The following is a 7,925-nucleotide window of genomic DNA, read 5'->3' on the forward strand; positions in this document are numbered from 1 at the left end:
ATCGCACAACCCCCTGCAATCCAGATGGCATGGAGGTCGTCATGACACCCTGGCGACGGTCGCCTGGGTTGCCGTGACCGTTGCCTGGGTCACCATGACGATCACCAGCCTCCCTCTAGCCGGTTGCCAGCCCCTTGTAGCCTTGCGCAACCTCGCTGACCGCCCTCAATGGAGAAGATGAATAGTGAACACAAAAGATGATGAACAATAATTTTTACATGTGCAGAAGGTTGAAAGCCTAAGGCACCCCAAGACCAGCCTTGGGCTTTCAGCCTTGAGAAGGCTAGCTTTTGGCTAATGGGATTTGTAAATTTTTTCCCAAACATCTCATATTTAGCCCGAGTGCCTTTACTACTGCATCCCCGACCGCCTAGCCGACTCCTTGTTCGACTCCATACTCTTCTTTTTCCTCTGGATCTGTAACAACTCATCTCCAGAGCTTGAGCTTTGAATCTGAGTGATGATGGTGGTTGTTGTACGCAAGGAGGAATTGGAATTCCTGCTCAAGGAAGCCAGCGTAGTAGTCGAATCCTTACAGCCGACTCGCAAAACACCAAATTAGAGAGAAAGAAAAGGAACATCGATTAATACCATTTCAAATTATGATTATATTTCAAGATCTAAGTCGACTAGAAGAGAAAAAACACATAGGACCCAGATCCTAATGATGTTTAGCTAATTCAGAGAGCATGCCAGTAAAACTTTGGATTCTTTCCAAGTTGAACAAAGGCTGAATTGAGTTTTGCTGACAAATTCAGAACTCGGCAGAATGGAATGATCTAACCGCACCTTCAACTCCCATTAAGACACTCAATTAGGCTGAGGACGTGAGAAGTTAATAGTCCAACACTGGGACATCACAAAGAGCATGCCATCTTCTCTGAGCTGAAACTTGCATTTCCTTCCATCGTCTACAGTTTATTTGGATGAGTTGCAGAACCATTGTTGCATTGTTTCTCGAGTCAGTGTCCTAGACTTTTCAGAGAATCGACTTGTCGTTTACATAGTTACAATGCTATTTTCTTATGCCAATGCTTTATGTAAATTGTATGTGAATATGATTATGTTCAAATGTTGTCGGTGTGGATATCAAATTGAGGTCTCGAAAAGGCCAAATTGGAAAGCAAAAACAATTGGAAAGGTAATGAAGAAATGATGTAAATTTTCACTTTTTGGTTTTTACACGGACGACAGCAATTTTCCACTGACAGATCTGCGAATAGGTGGAAAGAATAGGTGGAAAGAATATTCATGTCATGCCTCTAGAGAAGCTTGCCTTGTTATTGTGGACATGGCCTTGCCATAATGATCATTAGAGAAGCATTACACGTTACATCATTTCTCAATAAAATCACACCCACACAAAAAGCTCTTCCTCAGAATGCTTGTGATCTTAACAGTATCATTGCCGCATCTTAAGCACTAGTAGAAAATAAACAAGCTCCATCTCTTGATCCAATATTCAGGAGTACAATATCAACACAAACTACTAAAGCATCGGAATTTCCAACTTTTGGAACAACTACTTCCGGTCGATTTTCCTCTTTCTTGAAAATCTTGATAAACTAACAATTGCCATATTGTTCACAATCGCTCCATCGCCTGTTTAAATTTCTCTTGCTTCTTTCTCATGGCGTCTTCATTTGCCGCTGGACGAAAGAAATGCATGCCATCAATCTGATTTCAAATCTTTACGTAATGAGAAGATACGTCACGCTATCTTTAAGAGACGTTACCTGTAATCTTGCCGAGTTCCTTCTTGTGCTCCTCTTGAGAGATTTGACACTGGTAAGGGGCTAATGAAGAGAGATGTCACGTGATCTTTGAGCAAGGTTCCAGAATGGGTGTAATTATCTCCATCGCTATACAACACATGAATCACTCATGAGAGATTGAGAATTCGCACTAGAATTGGCACTGGAACTGCGGTTGGACGAAGAAACGCCTCATTAATGTCCTTCCATGCATCAACCACTCGTCTACACAATTCCTTTTCGGTTTCCTGCTCCGAAACGTCGTGTTCTTTCATGAACAACTCCACTGAAGATGCTACGTGTCCCCTCTTTTGCTCAAACTGCACGTTGAACGACAGGGTGTTATTATATCGACATTATTTTCGACTAAGGGGTGGTCGATCTGATCTTATTAGATTATTGGAGGATGATAATTTTTTTTTTTAATCAAACCTGGTGAGAGGCAATGTCATCCATGAGCCGACAGATGATTTGTGAAGCCTTCAAGATCTTGCAGTCGCCAAGCAACCATTCAAAAGCATGTTTCGTGACCACATCGCCCATTCCCACAAGTGACGTGATTACTAACATTTCATAGCCAGTTGTTAATAATGCAAGGGGCATGTACTCCTCTAGCGTTGGTGTGTAGTTGGTATGGAACCATTTGGCTTCGTGAAAGTACACTCGCTTGCTTCTTCATCTGAGAATTACATATAAACAAGAATGTTAGGGTATCTATTTAAGAATTGTGTTCGTTGCATGCAAATTTTATCCATGATGCTTACGGCTTCTTTCGCATAGGTGAGGTGGTACGATCTTTCCTTCGTGGCCACTTCATTCCCTACTGCATCATAGACATCGAGAAGCACCTTGTACCAAGCTTGCATATACTCTGGTAGTCCATCCATGGCATCAACATCCCACCTATATTCAAGTCCCCAAAAACATGACACACACGGCTCTTTATGAAATCAATCAAATTCAGAAGTTTGAGAAAAAGAATGGATTACAGACTTCTCAATTGCTTCTGTGAGGATTACAAGTTCTTCCAACGTGCCGTAGACGTCGTACATATCATCAAGAATGGATGTTAGAGCGATCACTTTGGTGAGTATATCTCTGGCCACAGCAAACTCCGGCTCAAAATATGCTCCCGAGATCCAGAAGAACAACTCCACAATCCTGTCTCTAGCAAATGGGAACTTTGTCGCAACATCTATATCCTTCCACCACCTATGATTGAACAGATAGGAGTGAAATCGAAAGTACTTTTGCTTGACCGACTCATATAGTTTAAACTCCTTTTTCTTCTCTTGCAAAAGACTTTCAAAAACACTCTTTAGAAGGGTAAATTGGAATTAGAAGAGTAAACCTCTGGTCTGGAAGCTAATTCTAAATTATGTTGTCACATGAGGTTGATTAACCTTGTAATATTGCCGAGTTCCTTCTGGTGTTGCTCTTGCAGTAAGTTGAAATCTAATTTAGCCAAGGCAAGCAAGACTTGGTCATGTGAAGGCTCCTCTTGGTAGAATGGAACATAATACCTTGCCTCAAGCCTTGGCAAGCCCTTGCGAAGTGGCTGCCTTAGGGCACGCTTCACTTGTTTCGCAAGACTAGTGCTTACTTTGCTTTCATTTATTGATTCAAGGTGAGTAATAGCAAAAGGAAGTGCTTCTTCCAAAATAGAATCGCCGTGGCACCTTAAATGACAAGCTTCATATAGGCTTAGAAGTCCACGTACATCGGTGATCAGCGATTCTCTAAAGTTCCCTTCGCTATTCTTGAATTTGTTAAAAACCACTGTGCGACCAAAACCAATGTGGGGAAAAAAGATGCAGTATATTAGAAATTAGAAAGATGACATGCCTAGTCTTGTTTCTCCTAATATTTGACTTAGCAGCAGTAAACTAAATTTAAAACATACCTGATGAAACATTATAACCTTGTTGTCGTAGTAATCGAAAGATAAGAGCGATCATGTGAAGGTCATCACCCTTAAAATCTCCATGCACAAGTTGAGAGTAACTTTTATGGATTTGTTCTAATTGCTCGTCTATTTCACGTTTGAAATGGTAGAAAATTCCCAAGCGTTCGATTTGATCGATTAAGTGCAGCACTTGTGAGGGCTTATTCACGGCATCAGTCAGCATCTTCCTCACCTCTCCTTTCAATCCCTCAATCTGTTCCTCCACTCTTCCAACGTACTTGAACTCCTGCATATGTTATAGACGCTACTTTCAATAAAAGCAAGCATTATACACGTATATTATTGGCTCATTCACATGACCATATGAGAAACTGCTAACCATGGAGTTGGTGGGAGAAGCATATACGAGGAAGTAATCGCCCCATATGCTTGGATGATAATCTGCCCGGCTGCGCTCAACCACGCGGCTTGATTCTTTGTTCGGAGAAGGAGATGGAATTGCTGAAACTGGAACCGACATATCTCCCTTTTTTTGTATGCTTCGTTGGTGGATATCAGGCCAATACACAAGATGAAGACCAAGGAGTGGCTATTTGCATTGTAGAACATGACTACTTGATGACTATTTATAGAGGGAAATGATACAAATGGTTCTTAAACTTTGTCTCAATGTGCAATGTGTTTCGAAACTTTTAATTTATTCCATGTGGTTCTTAAACTTTAGCCTAATGTTTAATACGGTTTATGAACTTTTACACAGTTCAATGTGATTCCTAGAGTTCCAGTACATATTTAATTTAGTCCCCGAGTTATATAAAAATATTCAATGTTGTCTTTGAACTTGAATTAATGAAATGATAAATATTGAACATTTTCATATATTTCATGGACTAAATTGAATATACACAAAAAGTTCAGGACCACATTGAGAAAATTAAAAGTTCAGGCACAACATTGCACATTAAACTACAATTCAGGAATCGCATTAAATAAATTAAAATTTCAAAAACCACATTACACATTAATTGAGCCAATGTTCAAAACCATTTGTGTCATTACCCCAATAGGCAAATTGTGTTCATAACCGCCTTTTTAGTTGGACTAGTTTTGAGACAACACCAATCACATTGGGCTCTGTTCATACATGCGGTCTAATGATTATCTCTTTGTAGTGAGCTGAGTATAATCATAAAGTACGTGTTTTTGACTTAAAATTTAAATTGCCTACTTGGATGGTGGTTGTTTTGCTCGAATTGAATCGACAGCAAATTACCTTTCAAAATATCCAAAAAGATGTTTCATAAAAAATGAATCAATGATGAAGTACCTTTCGAATATAAATGGATTTGTTGAGTATGGACAAGAAAGTAAATGACAAGAAATTTAAAGGTACAAAGACTAGAGGTAATCACCACTATATAAAAAAAAAGGATAAATTTGCAAAGAATGATAAGTTCTATGATTGAGTGGATAGGTTTAAAAAAAAGTATGACATGGCTATTTAAACCTACCATCAATGGTTACAAATGGTTATTGATTTCAAAACAAATAACTTCCTATTCCTATCTACAGTTACGAGAAATTACATTACAAAGATCCAAAAATAGAGGCACTAAGCACAACGACTCAAAAGTTACCTATATTCTTATAATGCTTACCTAAATAAGTTACATATCCGAAAATATTGCTACATGTTAGTTACATGTCGATGCCGATGATTTCATTCACAGTGAAGGTTTTCATCAATAACTGATGTTTGATGTCAATAACTTTCTTGCCAAGTCATTGATGTTCTTCTAGTTGGCCATTGTTCTTACGACTTTTGTTATTCATCAAACTTTGTTATTATTGACTAAGTTTGTTGCTTGTTGATTATATAAAAAAATTGGTCTTTTTTAAATATCAACAATGGTGGAGCTTGATCTTTACCAAAAAAAAACAATGGTGGAGCTTGATTGGCTCTGCCACGATCTTGGATTCACTTGTGGACTCACGTCATTCCTGTAGAAATTATTCTTGCAATTTAGCGGAAAGAGTTCTACCAATACCATAGATAATCATCGAAATAGTAAGAAGCAGGACAATAAACGTTATTTCCATTTTGCATGTCATCATGCATATACTAGCGATCCACCTTTCAATGGCTTGAGTAAGGAGGTCTACATTCACGGACAAAATCTTCATGGAAAAACTGCTCCTAAATTAAGGAGATCAATGGTCCTATCTCTTGTTAAAGGACTAACTCTATTATTCAATTCCCCGTCCTCCACACATCAAAGCATCATTCTGTACACGAACTACTTTGGTAAACATTATTTGGTAATGCTACAGACCAATCAAATCATGTTGATGCGTAGAGGATTCGAAATTGAGTAGTTGAGTTTGACCCTAAGCGAGAAATAGGAGGCCAGCGGTCCCATCTCTTGTTAAAGGACAATCTATTATTCAATTCCACGTTCTCCACACATCAAAACACGATTCTTGTTGCAATGTGCACGTGAAACTAATTTGGTAAACATCATTTCGCAATGCTACGGACCGGCCAAATTGTGTTTGATGCGTAGAGGATTGGGAATTTAAAAATAGAGTTTGTTCCTCGGCAAGAATAGGAGCGCTAAGCGCTTTTTCCATGAAGATTTTGCCCATGATTGTTGGCAAGAGTAGTGGTGGTGTCCAATCTTCTCACGTTTTAAGAAGCAGACCTCCTTACTCGGGCTGTCAAAAGGTGGATTGCTAGTCTGCATGATGACATGCGAAAGGGAAAGAACGTTTATTGTCCTGCTTCTTGCTATTTCGATGATTTTCCGGCTCAATTGCAAGAAGAATAAGAAGTCCCTAATCCCAATCCCCTTGGGATACAAAAATAACAGTGTCTATAGGAATGACGTGACTCGACAAATGAATCCCAAAGATATGTATAACAGTATCAAATTTCCTTGAAAAAAGGACCCGTGGTCTAGTTACGGAAGAGACACAATCTATTGCTTGATAAGTAATAAGTTCTATTTTTCCAAAAGAAAATAGCCATATTTAAATATACGAATATCTATTGTCGTATCAAGAGTGGGATGGATAAGATCAATTATACCATGAGGAGTATATTTCTTTTCATATGAAATAATTTCACTTAGTGTATTATTCATTGAAATGTGATTAATTTGATCTTAATATCAATCCAAGTAATAGGGTGGTTATAAAGATATCTATAAACAACCATCAAGTAGTGTGATTAATAAATTATATCTCGAATTGAAATGCGTGTATTATACTCGATACCCATGAGCAACATTTATTTATATGGGAGAAGCACGTCTGCGAAGCGTTTAACGAGAAACGGCGCATGTTCGGCATGTAATCTTTCCATGCAGATGAAGAATTATCCAGCTTTTTTTTTCATGGCCAATGGGCAGCATTGATTGAAGATGAATCTTGCATTCTTAAGTTTATTAGTCGAGGCTGCACGGTGCACATGTTGGATGTTGAAGAAAAAGGTCACCATCCATATGTTGTCTTTTCTCCCTTCATTTATTCTCTCTGACTTTTGCTCCATATGCGTCGCTCTCTCTCTCTCTCTCTCTCTCTCTGAAGGAAAGCAGAAGTGAAGCTCATTTTTCTCTGCATGAATTAGTGATGGTCATGGGCACACATCATTGGAAAGCAGTTTAAAGGAGACAGCAGACTTTGGAATAGTATATCAGAAGGACGATAGCGGTGGATAGACGAGGGATACGTGGATTCGGATCATGTCGGTGACTTGAATGAACATAGATAGTTAGCAAAGTAAGCGGTGCAATAAGTTGGAAGACGTCCTTACAAAATGATGTTATCCTAACTTCAATTGAGGTAATGAATATGGCACTTACCTTTGTAGCAAAGAAGAAAGCGATATGGCTCAGGGGTTTGTTCTTGGACCTTGGACAGGAGGAGTTACCATTAACGATGACAATCAAGGTGCAATATATCTAGCTCATTCGTTATATCATGAGAATGAAACATATGATATCGAGTATCATTTCATTCGAAATGTCATAGCGAAAGGGAAGATTGTTGTGAAGAAAATAACAATAGTGAAGGAACTAATAGACATGATGACAAATCTCATTTCTTTAGCAAAGCTTAAACTCTGTTTCATCTAGATTGGCATATGTAGAGTATAAACATCCAACAGAGCATTGGGAGGGTTGACATGTATAATAATCACTATGACTCTGCTACAAACATCAAATTAAGGTGGAAAGATGTTAAATTATATTTCGAATTAGAAC

At 38.6% G+C, this 7,925-nt stretch overlaps 1 non-coding gene across 1 annotated transcript; it reads right to left on the reverse strand.

The window, feature by feature from the left end:
• Positions 1 to 1,329: 1,329 nt before the first annotated feature.
• Positions 1,330 to 4,232, reverse strand: LOC104430294. Its single transcript, XR_005550887.1, has 8 exons — positions 4,040 to 4,232; positions 3,658 to 3,946; positions 3,158 to 3,533; positions 2,748 to 2,966; positions 2,519 to 2,657; positions 2,187 to 2,420; positions 1,737 to 2,074; positions 1,330 to 1,649 (listed from the first exon to the last, which is right to left on the reverse strand). It is a non-coding gene; the product is annotated as a (-)-germacrene D synthase (transcript).
• Positions 4,233 to 7,925: the final 3,693 nt, after the last annotated feature.

Source organism: Eucalyptus grandis, chromosome 5, assembly GCF_016545825.1.
Source record: "Eucalyptus grandis isolate ANBG69807.140 chromosome 5, ASM1654582v1, whole genome shotgun sequence".
NCBI classification, from domain to species: Eukaryota; Viridiplantae; Streptophyta; class Magnoliopsida; order Myrtales; family Myrtaceae; genus Eucalyptus; species Eucalyptus grandis.